Source organism: Pongo abelii, chromosome Y (genome assembly GCF_028885655.2).
Source record: "Pongo abelii isolate AG06213 chromosome Y, NHGRI_mPonAbe1-v2.0_pri, whole genome shotgun sequence".
NCBI classification, from domain to species: domain Eukaryota; kingdom Metazoa; phylum Chordata; class Mammalia; order Primates; family Hominidae; genus Pongo; species Pongo abelii.
In genome coordinates, this window is record NC_072009.2 from 12052891 (window position 1) to 12074959 (window position 22069).

The following is a 22069-nucleotide window of genomic DNA, read 5'->3' on the forward strand; positions in this document are numbered from 1 at the left end:
TCTGTATATGTGTATGTATGTTTTGTGTGTTACCTTATTTTATCCAAAGGGTTTAATTAATAGTGCTATCATTTTTTTGTAAACATAAAGCATTCCAGGAAGACAATATTGTTTATCCACTGAGCTTTATAACAGATACCAAGCAGGGCACAGAGGTTCACACCTGCACTCTCAGCAGTTTGGCAGGCTGAATTGGCTATCTCTTGGTGTCAGGAGTTTGAGATAAGCCTGGTCAACATGGCAATATTCCAGGTCTAATATCATACCAAAACTAGCTGGGCATGGTGGCCCATGGATATAATCCCAGCTACTTGTGAGGCTGATGTAGGAGAATCCATTGAACCCCAGGGATGGAGTTTGCAATGATGTGAGATCACACCACTGCACTCAAGCCTGGACAACAGAGCGAGACTATGTCTCAGAAATAAAAATAAAAATAAATAAAATAAAATAGAATAAAATAAAACAAGAGATCACTGAGGTAAGAAATGTGTAAAACTTGGTGGCCATTGTGGCTTATGCATGGAATCCCAGCATTTTGAGAGGCTGAGGTGGATGGATCACTTGAGGACAGGAGTTTGAGACAAGTCTGAGCAAACATTGTAAAACCTGGTCTCTACTAAAAATACAAAACAAAACAAAAAAAAGCCAGGATTGTTTTCGTATTCCTGCAGTCATTGGTACTCTGGAGAGTGTGACTGGAGAATTTCTTGAACCCAGGATTGGGAGGTTGCCATGAGCTGAGATCATGCCACTGCACTCCAGCCTAGGGGACAGAGCAAGATTCTGTCTAAAAAAAAAAAAAATCAAGGAGAGAAACAGAGACAGTAAAAAAAAGAAGAAAGAAAGAGAGAGAGGGAGGGAAAGAAAGAAAGAAAGAAATGAGGAAAGAAAGAAAGAAAGAAAGAAAGAAAGAAAGAAAGAAAGAAAGAAAGAAAGAAAGAAAGAAAGAAAGAAAGAAAAGAAAAGAAAGAAAGAGAAAGAAAGAAAGACAGAAAGAAAAGAAAGAAAGAAAAGAAAGAAAGAAAGAAGAAAGGAAGGAAAGAGAGAGAAGAAAGGAAGGAAAGAGAGGGAAGAAAGAGAGAGAGAAAGAAAGAAAGAGAGAAAGAAGATGAAAGAGAGAGAGAAAGAAAAGAAAAGAAATAAAGAAAAGAAAAAACAAAAAGAGGGACGAAGAGGTGAGGGAGGGGAGGGAGGGAGGAAGAAAAGAAGGAAGGAAAGAAGGGAGGGAGGAAGGAAAGAAGAAAGGAAGGAAGCAAGGAAGGAAGGGGAGAAAGGAGAGAATGAAAGGCATAAAACCAAAAGGAAATGAATAAAAATAAAAACAGAACTTGCTCTAAAATTTAAAAAAAAATGACTAGATACTTAATTTATAAAATTTTTAATGTTCATGATGGACAATTAATCACTTCTTTGAATTATTGTTAAATTAGATGATATTCTTCCATTTCTATATATCAACATTTCAAAGGCAAAGATAAAGTTATTTTTGTTACAGAGTTGGGAATTTACAGAAAAGCTCAAGGTTTGATTCAATTTTTGGACTAGAACTAAGACAGAATGAGTCTGTTTTTGTTTTTGTTGTTGTTGTTATTCTTTGTGGCTTATGTTAGGAAAAATGAAGCACTTAAAAATTTTTCCTTGTGTGGAATATGGTGTAAACTCTCATTCCTTTAATGGAGCAGGCAAGGTGATACAATATTTCATTATAGACATTGTGCTAGGCAGTCTATTCACTTATCTCTAATAAAAAGCCCATGATGATCACAGGGCACTATTTACTCATTGAGTTTTATAATTACACTAGAGATAGAGTTTAACTTGCCTTAGTAATACATTAGGCTTAGTAAATAATTTAGTGAGCCCCTTGAGAATGATCTAATATATGAGCACCTAATTGTACAAAATGTATGGCCAATATTATTTCCTGTTAGGGACTCATGATGAGATTACAGAGAAATTAGAAACTAATTAAACATATAGAACGAAAGTTTTCATTCCCTAATTCAAACCCACCGCAAATTTTGCTTTCCTTAAGATGCAGAAATACTTTCTTGTTTTTGAAGAATCTCTTTATCTCTTTATCTGTCTCTGTTTCTCTCCCTCACTCTCCATTTCTCTCTATTTCCCTGTTTTCCTCTCGCTCTGTTTCTCTATTTGCTTCTCTCTGTGTGTTTCTCTCTCTCTCTCTCTCTCTCTCTCTCTCACTCCTGCTTCATGTTATATGCTAGCAAAAGGATGAGGCAAGGATAGATGTTCTCTAAAGACAGATATTGAAAAGCCTGTTTGAAAAGCTAAGAACAGCCCAATCAAAAAATAAAGAAAATAACACTGATTTTTTTTTTAAAGTCATACATAGCATCAGCGATGAGGACATCTTGTTTTTGTTGTTACTGCTGTTTCATTCAAGAAACTGTAAACTAGGGCAAGATTTATTCCCACATATATAGATAAGAGCAGCTAAGCCACAATAAAGGGATGTCTCACTGATTTGAGTGAAAAATGCAAGACTCCATTTACATGGAAATATGCTATTTTAAAATAAAAAAGCAGGAGTTTTAAGCATTCCAATGCACAATGTGAATTGTTTATTTTTTATATAAAATGAGATAATTAAGTAAGACTTTTCTATTTTAATTGTTATTGCTATTGAGGTTATCATCCCTGTTCTTGTTAATGTTACTTATTTTTAATTTTCTGTTTTAATTGTTATTGCTACTCAGGTTATCATCAGTGTTCTTGTTAATATTACTCACCTTTAATTTTTCTGTATAGGCCTTAGTCTAACAGTTTCTGTACCAAATTCTTGTTTGGCAAAACTATTTTTTTTTTTAGATAAAGACTATAAAATTTAGTGTCTTAATAGTGCTGCATAATTACCCATACCAAAACTTGGTGGCATTTTATAGTAAGCATGTATTTTTGTCTTTGTAAGTGCAGAAGAAGAGGGATTTTTTACTCTTCTAAGCTTAGTTGGAATTGGTTTTGTCTCCATTGATTCTAATGCATTCTCTTTAAACCTACAGCTAAGTTATTTTCTTCTCATAAAGAAAAGCAATAGGGCAAGAGGGTAAGTTCAATTGCCAAACACATTTCAAAACCTTCCTTGTTTTTCATGTCTGGGCATCCCATTAACCCCTAACTGGAAGCAAAGGAACGGGAAAGCACAATTCTGCCATGGAAAGTATGAATATGTGCTAAGTAACAGGACTATTAATTTTAAATAATAAGCTGTTAGGTGGTTTTTATCCTGTGAACAATTAGATTGCAAGTGACTTGTACAAGTTACCTTTCTACTAGAAATCCGTACCCAGAATCTTTATCCCTTGCTCCTGATATTAGAGGTGTTCAGTTGTCAGATCTTTTTCTCACTTCCACTGGCTGTATTCCTCCACTCTTCTAACCATCTTCCTACTCATTTTAGAGTCAAAGTGAATTATATCTTGCCATCAGAGTTTATTAATGTTGGATCCTGAAATTACAAAGATTGTTATGTATCTTTCCAATTCTTGTGGCATTATTATTATGGGAAAATGTATACCTTTCTGAAAATCATTTGAAATAATTTTGTAACATAATCCATTTTGCAATAAGAAATCTCCTCTCTCAAACACACACACACTTAAATATTCTCCATGGCAAATTTATTATAATTCAAATAAACAAAAAATATTAAATATTTAAATATTAAATATTAAATTAAATTTAATATAATATAAATATGTTTGTATTATATAATGAAGAGGTTTTTTGTTCAATACAAGGTGAGTTGATATGTTAAATTTTTTCTTTTTGTCACAAAATTGCCAAACACCTGTGCCAAAGTATTAATACACAGTATCATACATAAGAGATTCCATCTGACAAATTTTGACGTTAATTCATCTTTTGATCCAAACATTTATTCCATTTATTCCTATTTTAATAACAATACACATTTGAACTTTATCCATTCTGCACCTTCTTAAGGCTCTTTTTAATAATGAACTTAAAAATTAAACTTTTATATTTAATATTATTGCTGGTATAGTCTCATTTATATAAACAGGTGTTCTGTTCTTTAAATGATGGTGTATGATACATAGGCAAGATGATATCCTGGAGCTTTTATATTTTATTTTTTATATATATTTTTGAGACAGAGTCTCACTGGGTCACCCAGGCAGGAGTGCAGTGGCATGATCCCACCTCACTGCAGTCTCCACTTTTGGGTTCAAGGGATTCTTCTGTCTCAGCCTCCTGAGTAGCTGGACAAAAGGCATTCACCACCATGTCTGGCTGATTTTTGTATTTGTAGTAGACATAGAGTTTTTCCATATTACCCAGGCTGGTCATGAACTCCTGACCTCAAGTGATAACACCCCACTCAGCCTCACAAAGTGCTGAGAATACAGATGTCAGCCATCGCACCTGGTGTTTTGGTAATTTTGTTTTGATCTCATGCATAGTTGCTTGCAGTGAAAGAGCCAGGAATTAATCAACACATCACAGATATACACAGCTAAATTTCCAAGAGGAATATATTTCCCAGATCAAGTAATATTAACAAAAACTTTATTCAAGAAGATTGCAGAAAGTGAAATATGCCCAGCGGGATTAGTATCATAATGTGGTACAAAGACAGTGAATAAGATTATATGATTAATTTTTTTTTTTGCAGTTGCAGATCAGCATTCATTGCTTATACCACATACAGTGCCCCACTCAAACTTGAATGACAGTGAGGCAGTCAGGATTTGGAGGAAGGCCCAGCAAGAACAATGATGGCACAAGGACAGAATCCTGGATTTGCCTATGGTGCTTTATGATCTTTCACAAGGTAACTGTGAAATGATCAGTGTAGACAGCATATCTTCTGTCATAAATTAGACATTTGAACCAATATTATTACCTTAAATATATCTGTTCTTACTCTAAATAGTTAAATCCACTGTATTCAAGATTTAAAATTGGATCCAAAGACTCTTTAATGTTACAAAGAAATATAAAGTTACCTTAAGTTAAAATTGTTTAGTGGATATTGAAATAACTACAGCCATCAACAGTGGCTCATGCCTGTAGTCTCAGCACTTTGGGAGGCCAAGGCAGGTGGATCACGAGGTCAGGAGTTTGAGGCCATCCTGGCTATGGTGAAACCCTCTCTCTACTAAAAATACAAAAAATTAGCCAGGAGTGGTTGCAGATGACTGTAGTCCCAGCTACTTGGGAGGCTGAGGCAGAGAATGGCGTAAATCTGGGAGACCAAGCTTGCAGTGAGCCGAGATCATGCCACTGCACTGTAGCCTGGGTACAGAGCATGAGACTCTGTCTTGAAAGAAGGAAGGAAAGAAAGAAAGAAAGAAAGAAAGAAAGAAAGAAAGAAAGAAAGAAAGAAAGAAAGAAAGAAAGAGAGAAAGAAAGAAAGAAAAGAACAAACTGCAAATACCTCCCAAAATTCTTCTTAATGTTGACATAAATAATGTTATATCAGGAGTATATTTTAATATGTTCTTCAATAATCTCTCTCCATTAGAAGCCTTTAGGAGGGAAGGAATCATTGAGTTTCAATCACATGAATATAACCAGAGACAGACTTACATTTGCTTTAAAAAGTGTGCTCTTTAACAGTTTTCACTGTAGGTAATGAATATCAGAGAGTAGGAAACAAATTTTGTAATTCCTAAATACATGACTAGTACTATCATTTTTATATATAAGATATTTATTTTAATCCATCAAAGATTATTCATGCACCTGCCTTAATTGTAATTACCAACCCAAAAAAGTTAAAATCATACCGTGCCTAAATATACAAATACTATCCTACTGGAGTTAAGCATGCTATCATGCTGAGGTTGGGTTGCCATCTTTTCCTCTGAAACCACAAATAGGTTGTGCACGTTATTTCCTTCAACATCTGCACTTGCTAGTTTCTGTTACTATTGTTAAAAATAGACTCATTTGACAATCTTTTTAAAAATACTTTCCATCCTAGAAAGCTTATTAGTTTTACTTTACACAACCATCAGCACATATTGCTACTAAATAGATGATTTGTCACCAGATAATGGAATCTGTAATTTGTAGAAAGAACAGAAACCTAGGCTCCAGGAATCCCAAAGTAGAAATCCTCTGAGGTGTTTTACTAATTTGGAGCTCTGCTATAGTTTATTAGTAAAGAAGAGATCCATAAAACTTTGTGAGAGGTACTACATCCATGACATTGTGTCTAGCAAGAATAAGGGATACTCAAGATATTTGCTAGTTTCACTTATTTCACATTTATACCCATTAATCAGTGACACAACTCATCAAAGTGTTATGGATCAGCTACTCACAAGACAGGGAGAATAAGATATGACTGTTTACTCTGTTCCAGACATTATGGATTTAATCCTCAAACACATCCAAATTAATACAGTTGGAATAATGGCTACCCACTTCTGGGTAAAATAAAATGCATTGTAAACCTTAACTTGTTAGTTAAAATGTAAGTATAGTATTAACCGTTATTGTTCATGCTATCTTTTAACCTCATTTCAATGAAGAGAATAGTGGATGATATGCAGATTATCACTCTCTTGCCTTTTGAGTAAAATTATAAAGGATGATTTATTGCATGTTCTTGGAGAAGCAAATTAATTTTCACAGCTTTTCTAGGTTTCTCATTACCAGCTGATCCCTTCTTGTAAAGAAATAGAAGACAGTTATGCTGAATTAAAACATGATGTTTCATTTGGTCTCAAATTTCTGTCTTCTGTCTTAACTGAGGCCTTGTTTGAGAATATTCAAGATATGCCTTCTTTGTTTTTGTTTCATTTTGTTTTAAGTAGGCACTATGGAGCCAGAAAAAGGTGCCCTGCTGCTGAGTTAAAGTTAACAGAGGCTATACATGTCTTACAGAAGATCGAGGCGGGCAGATTTGCCAGTAAAGCAGGGCCCTGATCATGAGCCATTAAAGTGTTCCCATCAGGGTGCCTTAATAACAGCTGAGGCATTAGAGGGGTTCCCTCTAGAGTCATCAGCTTTGATTTTTTAAGCCTTTTCCCCTACTGTTGACATATAGAGAGACACAAAGCTAGGGAAGTAATAATTCTACTCTAGTTATTGTAAGTGCCAGTGTAAAATTATCAGTCTCAAAAGCCATTTGTAAATACAGCACACATCTGACTAAAGAGTGTTCCTTTTAGGAAATATGCTATATTATCAAAAGAAGGAATTTTGTGAACTGATACTATAGTTTAAACTCAGGGTACCGGTTCTTCTGAAGTTTTTACAATTATAGATTGAAAGGATGATGGTTTGTTTTATGCCAACTTATTGAAGGTCCAGTTATTCCCTTCCACCACCCCTAAAAATGTGTTCTAAAAACTGAAACAAAGTGATGGTACTCTTTTGGAAAAATCCATCTCTACATCTCTGCCCATCCCACACCAAGATTTATTTTGACAAAAATAGTTTTAGTGGTACCTCACTGATGGCAATCAATGTATTGAGTTGTAATTTTGTAGAGGTTTCTGAAGTTCCAATTAGATTCATCACTGCATTTAGAAAAGCAGTCTCATCTACATTGTTGAAAAAGAAAGTTCTCCCTAGAAAAGGGAGGTGGCTGGCAAGATCCAATTGGAAAAGCATTCAGAAGACAAGAAGGTGAATTAGCAAAGTGGAAAGAGATGTTGAATGAAAATGTATGCAAATTTTTGAGTAGAAACTGTGTGTAAATCATAGGTTATGTATAATTCTGAAGACAGAGGATTGATGGCCCTACAACAACCTTAGTGCCAGAGTAAAATGAAAAGAGACGCATGCCCCTGGGTCTTTCCTAAAATACAAAGTTCCAAAAAAAAAAACAAGCATAGAAATAATAAACTGAGCGACTGAGAGTGAATAAGAGACTGACAGTCAATAAGACTATCTGGAACTCACTGAAGAAATAAAGCCATAAACAGAAAAAATGAACCATGTTTAAAAAGCTGCAGGAACATGATCAGGTCATGCCATGCAGTGTAAGTTGGGTTTGACTGCTTCAGTTGAAGCCAGAACCTACAAATAATATATGGATAACAGAGATCCACTTCCATTTACACTTTCTACGTAACACAAATTTTGGCTTTCTTATTTAATAAAATAATACAGTAACAGAGTCCATGCTGATGACAAGCTCTAAGTTATCTTCAGCATTTTGTGGCCCCCTCTTTCCTTCCTTCCTTCCTTCCCTTCTTCTTTCCTCATTTTAAATTAGCAGTCCAATTGAACCATGCCTTGTGCTTTTTTTGACCTAACATACAGGCTATAAAATGTTACTGATGGGACCATAATGTCAAGAAAAAGCAGTGAATAATTCAACTTGATTTAATTTGTCTTTGATTTGAAACTTAAGACCATGAAATGGTATCATCTCCAGCACCCTGAGTAGGAGTAGTTCCACCACTGAAATAGGTGATTATTAATTTATTTAACCACTCAGTTTTGAAATCTTCAAGAAGTTAGTTGAAATAAAGACGGCATAGTCTACCAATAAAATGAGCAAAGACTTTATGATCAAGCAGAGGTAAGGCATTGAAAATTTTGAATTGGTAAAGCTGATGTTATGTTACTAATTTTCTCTGAGAAAATGACATGGAGCAAGATTTGAGACCATTGAAAAACAAACAAAAAAAGGTACTTAATTGAATTTAAAAGAAGTTAGATGACTTCAAATTGATTTAAAGATATTTTAAAATCTATGTCTGATTTCACAAAATTAAATTGAATGTTTTATAATAAAATAAAATTGTTTTGAGTTTTAAAGTGACACAACCATACCCACACATTATTTTTGTTAGTTAATGGAAAAGAACACAAGTTTTACCTGTTGACATAGTGGCAACATAATAAAAAGCAGCACACAACTCAAATTTTTCTACACATACACAGGCATTCTAAGTGACATAGTGGGTTAATTCTATGTAGAATGCATAAAATATTTCAGTCTTGTGTCTTTTTTTTTCTTTAAAAATAAAGAATAAATACAGGCAGAATAAAAACTAACCAAAATTAAATAAACATTTTTTTTTAACAGAAGTAGAGAATAAGTCTACATGATGTCATTGGGAAATCCATAAGGGCTAAACTTAAATGAATATACACAAGATGCTAAGAGATATGTCTTAAAGCAGTATTTGCAAAGTAAGTACACTGTTTTCACCTACTTTACATGTGATACATTGGGCCGGGAGTGTGAGAAGGACCACTGCTTCTCCCTGCACTGATCCTCTGTCACAGGCTATGACAGTGATAATGAAATAGGTCTGATATAGAACATTCAGACTGACTGCAAGATAATACACATTTGCAGACATCAGGCAGAGTGCAAAGGTTCCACATTTGCCGTGACTATTGTTTTTTTGGAAAAAAAAATAAAGAAGTTTTTAAATGTTGGGAGAAGTAAGCTGTACCATTACAGCTCTGAGACATCTGGAGGGGGAAACTTATTATACACCGCAAGTTTTGACGGCTGGAACTTCACTCATACATAGCTCATGAAAACATTCCCCTGTGGTGACTACAGTCACCAATACTATACTGTATACTTAACAAACTTGCTTAGAGAGTAGAGCTTTGTTGTTGTCCCCCAAAACAGACAAACAAAAACACCCTAAACAGATACCAAACACAATGAAATTATCTTAAAGGGTACCAGAAATAATGGCAAATTTTCTGTACCTGAATGGCATTTATACCAGCAAGAAGTTTCTAAAGAGCAACAATTAAACATAAACAAGCAGGGTTTTGTCAAGCCATAATCTAAAATTGTATATTTAAAAAAACTGTCATTAAAATATGAGTGTTGAAATAAAGATACTTTATGCTATACAAAATTGAAAGGATGTAGTACAAACAGTTTGTTTGCTGAAATGATTTCTTAAGGTTAAGTTTCAGGAAAGAAGAAATTTCACACAAAAGGGAAAATTCAAGAAGATGAGTAAAGAAATTAATAAGGAAGAACATATCCCTTAGCTAGCAATAACAATGTAAATGATAACACTAACAATGAGAAATTAAGCATATAGATAAGGTGCACTTAAAATTCTAAACAATATGATTAGAATTTAAATACATTTGAGAGAGTTTCTGAGAACAAACAAAATTGTGAGCCATATAAAAATAAATGTTACAGAAAAACACAAAAATTTTCAAGGAAAAGTACTATTTTATTGAAGGGCATAATAAATGAAAGTCAAAATATACATAAAAAGGTGTGCTAGGCAATTGTGAAAGAAATCTTCACATCATAAGAAGTCTCTTTCTATATTAATATATAAATTAATTAATATATAAATTCAGGCAATAATAATGAAAATTACAGCAAGATGCTTGTATGTTGATGAGCTGATTCTAAATATAGAATTGAAAAGAGATGGGACTCATCTAGGCAAATTTGCAGTAAGGGTGGGAGAACAATGGTATTGAAGAGGAAGATGGAAAAGAGGACTTATTTATTTATTTATTTATTTTTGAGAAGGAGTTTTGCTGTTGTTGCCCAGGCTGGAGTGTTGTGATGCAATCTCAGCTCACTGCAACCTCCACCTTCTGGTTTCAAGTGACATTCCTGCCTCAGCCTGCCGAGTAACTGGGTTTTGTCTGCCACAATGCCCAGCTTATTTTTGTAATTTTAGTAGAGACATAGTTTCACCATGTTGTCCAGGCTGTTCTTCAACTCTTGACCTTGTGATTCATCCCCCTTGGCCTCCCAAAGTGGTGGGTTTACAGGCATGAGCCACGGCGTCCGGCTGAGGACTCTGTTTAATAGTGAACACTTCCATACAGCTGTTTCTAAATATTATAGTATGTAAAAATCTATTGCAAATAGAAGTAACCCAGAAGCAAATACACTGTTATGACAAAAGTTGCAGTCTAAGCAATGCTGAAGTGATGCACTATTCAATAATATCCTAAGAAAAAAATTGAAGGCAAAATGGACTAAACACATTTGTTAAACACATATAAAAATAAATCTTTATATCACAGTATACAGAAGAGTAAATGGATGCTGATTTTAAAAATACATGTAAAAACCAAAGCTGCCAAATTGCTAGAAGAAAATATTACAGAATAACTTATAACGTCAGAAAAATACTGTTAATAAGGTTTAAAAGGCTTCAATAAAAAATAAAAATTTTAACTGGGTGTGGAGGCTCACACTTGTAATCACAGGACTTTGGGAGGCTGAGGTGGGTGGATCATGAGGTCAAGAGATCAAGACCATCCTGGCCAACATGGTGAAAGCTGTCTCTAATAGTTAGTAGGGATTATTTTAATTATATTATATTTCATCCTCCAAACATGTTTCCCCCTACAGTATTCTGCTATTTCAGAAATTCACAGCACTATATACCTTGTATTTCAAGCTAGAAGTGTAGAGGATGATCCTTGAGGCAGCCTCTTCTTGATGAGTCTTCATCCTTCACATACAACACTTCACAGGTTGTGTGTCCTCTCTGAAAATTTTTCTTTGTAAATAAAGACTTGCCCCTAAACAATCTTCAATCATCCAATTTTTTTTTAATTCATATCAGTTTCTTTACAGAACAGCTGAAACTCTGCAAAGCCAATGTTGGAGAAAGTACCATTCTTTGTCAGTATTACTGTTTTCTTTATCACAATATAAATGTTCCTTAAAAAATGCCCACATGAAGCTATACTAAGTAACAAAGTTAAATGATGTCTTTGTTTTACAGAAAAGTACGAGGCAAACAGAATCTATTATTATTATATGATCTTTATAACTACACACACAGGTACTAGATATTTTATACCCCACTTCATACATCTGAAATTTGGCTCTCAAAATAGGTAACATATCTTAAAGTCTAACGTCAGATTGCAGAACTTCCTCTTTCCACAGTATTGTGCTATCTCACTTTAAAGACCAGCTGTGAAATCTTTAAGAATAAAAAAATGTCCTTTTCTCGAACATCTCCCAGGTGAGCCAAAAACCTAAATTTTCTGTAGAGATGTTGTCATGTGCAATTTCATGAAAACTTTTACAACTTTAACCACAGCTATGCTTCAGTGGCATACCTGTTTATCCAATACCTGCACACCTGCTTTAACACATAAAAATTTGGAAGTTAATAGAAGTATTAACTGTTATCATCATTGGCACTGAAGACAGTTTCCAATCTTCCATGAATATGTGAAATTCAAAATGTCAGTACATTCTCCAAAATGTTAATGCAATCTTAGTAGCAGTGGATCATTTACAGAGGGTAATTTTGCCACAGTGGTCAAATAAATTTGTTAAATACTGCTTTTTTATAGCTATCCACAGCATTAACTGACAACAGTGTATAGCTAGAATCATGTTCCTAAAGAAAATGTTCAGACATAGGTTTTTTACTTTTTGCTAAATTGCAAACTAACAGGTTAATTACTCCTGTGAAGTGCTAGATAGATGGAGTAGTATTTACCAAGAATGAGAAAGAAGACAGGGGCATATGATTTCACAAGTAGGGAGTGAGGAAACTATAAGGTATGTATTCCTGACTTGATGTTCTTTGTTTGATTGTTTTCTTTCTGTTGTTGTCGTTGTTATTGTTTTACTTTATTTTATGTGTCAGACTAGAGTTTCACAAATATCCCCAAATAATTATGTGGGTCATAAAATATATATCCTGATATTTCTCATTATTTTGCTTCAAAATTCTGGTTCAATCATTTGAAATGAGACCTGGAGAACCAGCAATTCTAACAAGTATGCAAAGTGATTGTTACCAAAATGACAATTGTGAAATATTTAGAAAACAATGCAGGAGCTAGGTAATCAACATTTAATAATTGGTTCTTACTATAAGAGTAATAAAGTATTTTGTTGAAATGACTATTTAAATGAAATTTTATTAAAAAGATAGAATTGAGCACTTCAGTGCTTTCTAACTAGTATCTTTAAAGTATGTTTTGCTGAAGTGGAAAAATTATTTTTTTCGTTAGAAGTTAGCATTATGGCCACAAATGACTTTGGAGTTAGCTTTTTGAAGATCTTCAGATCTTAAATTTTAAAAATTATCTTGGGGGTTTATAAAACTCCAGAGAATCACTAAGAAAAATATACATAAAATTACCAGTGTCCAAAAAACTCAAAATAATGAGACAAGAAAATATATACACAATCTAGCCCAGTAGAAGAAAGTAGGACAGGTAAATAGATACATTTTAGAAAAGATGAAAGTCAAATGACCAACGAAAAATGGCTAGATGCTTCAGCTCATTAGTAATCCAGGGATATAAATCAAAACTGCATTACATTCCAACTTTTGTTAATTTTCTTGGCAACTATTAAAATAATGACACTGAATGTAGTCAAGGATGTAAGGGATGGTAATTTGGTTCCATCAATCACAGTTCCCACTATCTAATGATATTCAGTAAAATTAAGTTGACTAAAGTATTTATTGTTCCCAAGGAAACTTTCTTTGGAATAAAAGAGTACTAACATATGCAAAATTATTTAATATTTATTATGTTATTTCCTTACAGGCAATTTCTTTTACTATATCAATGGACCTATGAAATAGTTACCTTCCAACTATTTTTGGAAATGAAATTCCTTCAAAAATTTAAATCCACAATTATATAGCTTGAGGCAAAACAGAAAAAATAATTTCTTTATATTTATTATTGAAATATTACAAATAAGAGACAGAATAATAATTCTAGAATATATTTATAAGTATTAATCTGTTTCTTAACAATAATTATCTGTGGCTCTTTTCTGGAAAATGCATTTGTTTTAATATTATATTGATTTTTAAGTAAAGTTACTTGTAAGCTTTTCCAAAGTTGCTTATCCTTGTCACCAATAAATTTTATCCCAATGTTTAGCTTTTCAAATGAACTTTAAATAAAATTATCATATTGTTCAATGTTTTGTTTTTTCTGACACAATAATGTTTCAACAGCTTTACTTTGGTTCCAATGATTGATTAAAAATTCAAACCATTTTTTAATCCAATTTTATGTTTGAAACATCTAAATGGCATTATTCAACTCTTTTGGAATTTCTTCTGTAGCTAATGGAGCTAATACATTAAAATTACTGATGCATATTTCTTAAGTGCAGAGAAATTCAAATTAAAAATGTACACAATTGATTTTAATAAATAGTAATTTGTTGTAAATAAAAAGCCAACAATCTCAGAATTATATGTTTAATTTTCCATATTCACATACTAAATCTGTGAAAATGTCATCTTCAGGCATAGTTTTCTTAATAAAACTAAGTATTACCTTTTGAAGTAGCAGCTGGTTTTTCTCCTCAGGCTTCCATATTATGGATTTCCAGATATCACTTTTAGCTGTGGTCCCAATCACAGAATACAAATCTTAATGATTACACCATGTGTTTATATGCACTTTTCAACCCGTAATTTGATTGAAAAGGAAATCGAGTTGTTTTTAATTAAATATCTACTTGCATTTTTTAGTCATTACTGCTTAAACAGATTTTTTTAATCATCATTAGAAAATAGCCCATAAATAAATAGTTGTAGGTATATGAGAGATGACAAAACCACTGTGGCAGGACCAATTAACTACTCTGTCTGTGCTAAGCTTGTATTTCTAGCACATAATTTACATATATTGTCTAGCTTATTGTTTCCTTCATTTTCCCCAAACCCACCATGTGATGATCTGGTAGTGTCATGTAAGTGAACCATATAGGAAAAACAAACAAACAAAAAACTATGTCAAATACTTCTTCCATCACCAGGCAAGGTTGGAAGAAGCTAGCCATTCCTAGCCAATACTGACTCAATACATATTGACTTATTATCAAGCACTCTGCTACATGCTATCCTTGAAAAAGAAGCATTAACTATGTTTTGTATAAACTGTTAGGAAAATAAAGTTGATTTTCAGACTTATCCCCCAACTCAAATCATCATTCTGTTAATATTTTATTTTCCTCACCTACTGATAGAGCCCTGACAATAGCTATAATTATTAAACTAAATGAACATTTAACAAACACATGCTGGTTCTAACCAATGTAACTTATAATAATACTTCATTAAAAATGAAAAATCTAAGACATACGCTTAAGCCGATTAGCATGGATCAACAATAGTAGTAAAGTGTTAGTCCTGGGAACTAATAAGGATATTTCATCCCTGCAAAATTAAAACTGTATGCACACTGCAGTCCAGCCATTCTTCTAGTATATTCATTAGAAACTCTCATACATGTGTACCCAGAGGCATAGGGAAGGTTTTTAATTGTAGCATTTCAATAAGCACACCATGGAACATGATGAAATTCAGTAGACTGAGAAATATGCCATCAATAATGGCAGCTCTCAATAAGAATGTTAACAAAAAAAGTGAAATAATACATGCCTTATATATTCACATAAACATTAAAAGCTCACAAAACACCAGCATTATTTAGAAATACATATTTTAATGAATAAAAATATAAAGGTAATACCAGGTTCATGATAATGGTGACTCTGGAAATAGAGAAAGGCAAATGAACCTGATGGGGTGTATTCCGATTAGAACCAGATGTAATGTAAGTAGAACAAGGAATGTAATAATAGCTGTTATTTCTAAGTGGGGTTAAATTAGTATTTATTATGTTATTTTGTATTTGCATATATATTTTGATTTTACTAAAAAACAAAGTAATTTTATAATGAATAATATTCCATATAAATTGGAATCAACTTGTGAAGTAATTGCTTTAAAATTACCCTGTTCCCATTGCCACTCTCAAGGAATTAAAAAAATTAAAAATTGAAGAATATGGTTATCTTTCAAAGAAAAACATTTTACATGTGTAAGTATGAAATGAAATGTATAGTGAAGTAATTCTTTAAAATTTCCCTGTCCCCATTGCCACTTTCAAAGAATTAAAAACAGAAAAGTAAAAATTGGATAATGTGATACCTTTCAAAGAAAAACATTTTACATGTATAAGTATGAAATAAAATGTATTGGGGGGCAGTTCCAAGATTGCTGAATAGGAACAGCCCCAGTCTGCAACTCCCAACATGAGTGACACAGAAGACAGGTGATTTTTGCATTTCCAGCAGACATTCCATGTTCATTTCACTGGGACTTGTTGGACAGTGGGTGCAGGACAGTGAGTGCAGTGCACCAAGTGTGAGGCAAAGCAAGGCAAGGCATTACTTCACCCAGGAAGTGCAAGGGGTCAGGGAATTCCCTTTCCCAGCTAAGCAAATCTGTGACAGACAGCACCTGGAAAATCGAGAGTCGCTCCCATCTTAATACTGCACTTTTCCAATAGTCTTAACAAACAGCAAACCAGGAGATTACATCCCACACCTAGTTTGGAGAGTCCCATGCCCACAGACCCTCTCTCATTGCTAGCACAGCAGTCTGAGGTTAAACTGCAAGGTGTCAGTGAGGTTAGAGGAGGGGAGCCCACCATTGCTGAGGCTTGAGTAGGTAAACAAAGCTGCCAGGAAGCTCAAACTGGGTGGAGCCCACTGCAGCTCAAGAAGTCCTGCCTGTTTCTGTAGACTCCACCTCTGGGGGCAGGACATAGTGGAATAAAAGGCAGCAGAAACCTCGGCAGACTTAAATGTCCCTGTCTGACAGCTTTGAAGAGAGTAGTGGTTCTCCCAGCATGGAGTTTGAGATCTGACAATGGACAGACTGACTCCTCAAGTGGGTCCCTGACCCAAGAGTAGCCTAACTGGGAGGCACCCCCCAGTAGGGGCAGACTGACACCTCACATGGCCAGGTACCCCTCTGAGATGAAACTTCCAGAGGAATGGTAAGGCAGCAACACTTGCTGTTCAGCAATATTCACTGTTCTGCAGCCTCTGCTGCTGATATCCAGGCAAAAAGGGTCTGGAGTGGACATCCAGCAGACTCCAACAGACCAGCAGCAGAAGGTCCTGACTGGTAGAAGGAAAACTAACAACAGAAACGACATCCACACAAAAACCCCATGTGTACATCACCATCATCAAATACCAAAGGTAAATAAAACCACAAAGATGAAGAAAAAACAGAGAAGAAAAGCTGAAAATTCTAAAATTCAGAGTGCCCCTCCCCCTCCAAAGGAACACAGCTCCTCACCAGCAATGAAACAAAGCTGGATGGAGAATGACTTTGATGAGAGAAGAAGACTTCAGATGATCAAACTTCTCTGAGCTAAAGGAGGAAGTTTGAATGCATCACAAAAAAGCTAAAAACCTTGAAAAAAGATTAGATGAATGGTTAACTAGAATAACCAGTGTAGAGAAGTCCTTAAATGACCTGATGGAGCTGAAAACCATGGCACAAGAACTAGTGATAAGTGCACCAGCTTCAGTAGCTGATTCAATCAACAGGAAGAAAGGGTATCTGTGATTGAAGATCAAATGAATGAAATGAAGTGAGAAGTTTAGAGAAAAAAGAGTAAAAAAAATGAACAAAGCCTCTAAGAAATATGGGACTATAAGAAAAAAACAAATCTACATTTGATTGGTGTACCTGAAAGTGACAGGGAGAATGGAATCAAGTTGGAAAACACTCTGCAGGATATTATCCAGGAAAACTTCCCCAAACTAGCAAGGCAGGCCAACATTCACAGTCAGGAAATACAGAGAACACCACAAAGATACTCCTTGAGAAGAGCAACTCCAAGACACATAATTGTCAGATTTATCAAAGTGGAAATGAAGGAAAAAATGTTAAGGGCAGCCAGAGAGAAAGGTCTGGTTACCCACAAAGGGAAGCCCATCAGACTAATGGCTGATCTCTTGGCAGAAACTCTACAAGCCAGAAGAGAATGGGAGCCAATATTCAACATTCTTAAAGAAAAGAATTTTCAACCCAGAATTTCATATCCAGCCAAACTAAGCTTCATAAGTGAAAGAGAAATAAAATCATTTACAGACAAGCAAATGCTGAGAGATTTTGTCACCACTAGGCCTTCCCTACAAGAACTCCAGAAGGAAGCACTAAACATGGAAAGGAACGACCAGTACCAGCCACTGCAAAAACATGCCAAATTGTAAAGACCATTGAAGCTGGGAATAAACTGCATCAACTAACAAGCAAAATAACCAGCTAACATCATAATGACAGGATCAACTTCACACATAACAATATTAACCTTAAATGTAAATGGGCTACGTGCTCCAATTAAAAGACACAGACTGGCAAATTGGATAAAAACTCAAGACCCATCCGTGTGCTGTATTCAGGAGACCCATCTCACATGCAGAGACACACATAGGCTCAAAATACAGTGATGGAGGAAGATCTGCCAAGCAAACAGAAAAAAAAAAAAAAGGCATAGGTTGCAATCCTAGTCTCTGATAAAACAGACTTTAAACCAACAAAGATCAAAAGAGTCAAAGAAGGCCATTACATAACGGTAAAGGGATCAATTCAACAAGAAGAGCTAACTATCCTAAATATATATGCTCCCAATACAGTAGCACTCAGATTCATAAAGCAAGTCCTTAGAGACTTACAAAGGATTTAAACTCCCACACAATAATAATGGGAGACTTTAACACCCCATTGTCAACATTAGACAGACCAACGTGACAGAAAGTTAACAAGGATATCCAGGAATTGAACTCAGCCCTGCATCAAGTGGACCTAATAGACATCTACAAAACTCCCTACCACAAATCAACAGAATATACATTCTTCTCAGGACCACATCACACTTATTCCAAAATTGACCACTGAGGTGGAAGTAAAGCACTCCTCAGCAAATGTAAAAGAACAGAAATTATAACAAACTGTCTCTCAGATCACAGTGCAATCAAACTAGAACTCAGGATTAAGAAACTCACTCAAAACCACTCAACTACATGGAAACTGAACAACCTGCTCCTGAATGACTACTGAGTACATAACGAAAAGAAGGCAGACATAAAGTTGTTCTTTGAAACCAATGAGAACAAAGACACAATGTACCAGAATCTCTGGGACATATTTAAAGCAGTGTGTAGAGGGAAATGTATAGCACTAAATGCCCACAGGAGAAAGCAGTAGAGATCTAAAATTTACACCCTAACATCACAGTTAAAAGAACTAGTGAAGCAAGAGCAAACACATTCAAAAGCTAGCAGAAGGCAAGAAATAACTAAGATAAGAGCAGAACTTAAGGAGATAGAGACACAAAAACCCCTTAAAAAAATCAATGAATCCAGGAGCTGGTTTTTTGAAAAGATCAACAAAATTGATAGACCGCTAGGAAGACTAATAAAGAAGAAAAGAGAAAGAATCAAATAGACTCAATAAAAAATGATAAAGGGGATATCACCACTTATCCCACAGAAATACAAACTACCATCAGAGAATAATATAAACACATCTACACAAATAAACTAGAAAAACTGGAAGAAATGGATAAATTCCTGGACACATACTCTCTCCCAAGACTAAATGAGGAAGAAGTTGAATCTCTGAATAGACCAATAACAGGCTCTGAAATTGAGGTAATAATTAATAGCTTACCAACTAAAAAAAGTGCAGGACCAGATGGATTCACAGCCGAATTCTACCAGAGGTACAAGGAGGAACTGGTACCATTCCTTCTGAAACTATTCCAAACAATAGAAAAGGGGGGAATCCTCCCTAACTCATTTTATGAGGCCAGCATCATTCTGATACCAAAGCCTGGCCAGAGACACAACAAATAAAAGAAAATTTAGACCAATATCCCTACTGAACATCGATGCAAAAATCCTCAATAAAGTACTGGCAAACAGAATCCAGCAGCACATCAAAAAGCTTATTCACTGTGATCAAGTGAGCTTCATCCCTGGGATGCGAGGCTGGCTGAATACACACAAATCAATAAACGTAATCCATCACATAAACAGAACCAAAGACAAAAACTACATGATTATCTCAATCGATGCAGAAAGGACTTCTACAAAATTCAACAGTGCTTCAAGCTAAAACCTCTCAATAAATTAGTTATTGATGGAACATATCTCAAAGTAATAAGAGCTATTTAAGACAAATCCACAGCCAATATAATACTGACTGGGCAAAAAGTGGAAGCATTCCCTTTGAAAACTGGCACAAGACAGCGATGCCCTCTCTCAGCACTCCTATTCAGCATAGAGTTGGAAGTTCTGGCCATGGCAATGAGGGAGGAGAAACAAATAAAGATATTCAGTTAGGAAAAGAGGACGTCAAATTTTCCCTGTCTGCAGATGACATGATTGTATATCTAGAAAACTTCAGCATTTCAGCCCAAAATCTCCTTAAGCTGATAAGCAACTTCAGCAAAGTCTCAGAATACAAAATCAATGTGAAAATATCACAATCACTCTTATACACCAATAATAGACAAGCAGAGAGCAAAATCATGAGTGAACTCCCATTCACAATTACTTCAAAGAGAATAAAATACCTAGGAATCCAACTTATAAGGGATGGGAGGGACATCTTCAAGGAGAATGACAAACCACTGCTCAACCAAATAAAAGAGGACACAAACAAATGGAAGAATATTCCATGATCATGGATAGGAAGAATCAATATTGTGAAAATGGCCATACTGCACAGGGTAATTTATAGATTCGATTCCATCCCCATCAAGCTACAATGACATTCTTCACAGAATTGGAAAAAAAAAAAAAAACTACTTTAAAGTTCACATGGAACCAAAAAAGAGCCCTCATTGCCAAGTCAATCCTAATCCAAAAGAACAAAGCTGAAGGCATTACTCTATCTGACTTCAAACTATACTACAAAGCTACAATACTCAAAAAAGCATGGTACTGGTAGCAAAGAGATTTATACCAACGGAACAGAATAGAGCCCTCAAAAATAATACCACTCATCTACAACCATCTGATCTTTGACAAACCTGACAAAAACAAGAAATGGGGAAAGGATTCCCTATTTAATAAATGGTGCTGGGAAAACTGGCTAGCCATATGTAGAAAATTGGAACTGGATCCCTTCCTTACACCTTATACAAAAATTAATTCTAGATGGATTAAAGATTTAAAAGTTAGACCTAAAACCATAAAAACCCTAGAAGAAAACCTAGGCAATACCATTCAGGACTTAGGCGTGGTCAAGGACTTTACATCTAAAACACCAAAAGCAATGGCAACAAAAACCAAAATTGACAAATGGGATCTAATTAAATGAAAGAGCTTCTGCACAGCAAAAGAAATGACCATCAGAGTGAGCAGTCAACCTATAGAATAGTAGAAAATGTTTGCAATCTACTCATGTGACAAACGGCTAATATCCAGAATCTACAAAGAACTCAAACAAATTTGCAAGAAAAAAACAAACAGCCCCATCAAAAAGTGGGCAAAGGATATGAGCAGACACTTCTCACAAGAAGACATGTATGCAGCCAACAGATATGAAAAAGTGCTCGTCATCACTGGCCATCAGAGAAATGCAAATCAAAACCACAATGAGATACCATCTCACATTAGTTAGAATGGCGATCATTAAAAAGTCAGGAAACAACAAGTGCTGGAGAGAATGTGGAGAAATAGGAACATTTTACACTGTTGGTGGGACTGTAAACTAATTCAATCATTGTGGAAGACAGTGTGATGATTCCTCAGGGATCTAGAACTAGAAATACCAATTGACCCAGCCATCCCATTACTGGCTATATACCCAGAATATTATAATTCATGCTGCTATAAAGACACATGCACATGTATGTTTATTGCAGCAATATTCACAATAGCAAAGACTTAGAACCAACCCAAATGTCCATCAATGACAGACCGGATTAAGAAAATGTGGCACACATACACCATGGAATACTATGCAACCATAAAAATTGATGAGTTCCTGTTCTTTGTAGGGATGTGTATGAAGCTGGAAATCATCATTCTCAGCAAACTATCACAAGGAGAAAAAGCAAAACATTGCACGTTGTCACTCATGGCTGGGAATTGAACAATGAGAACACTTGGATACAGGAAGGGGAACATCACACACCAGGGCCTGTTGTTTGGTGGGGGGAGGGGGGAGGGATAGCATTAGGAAATATACATCATGTAAATGATGAGTTAATGGGTGCAGCATACCAACATGTCACATGTTTACATATGTAACAAACTTGCAGGTTGTGCGCATGTGCC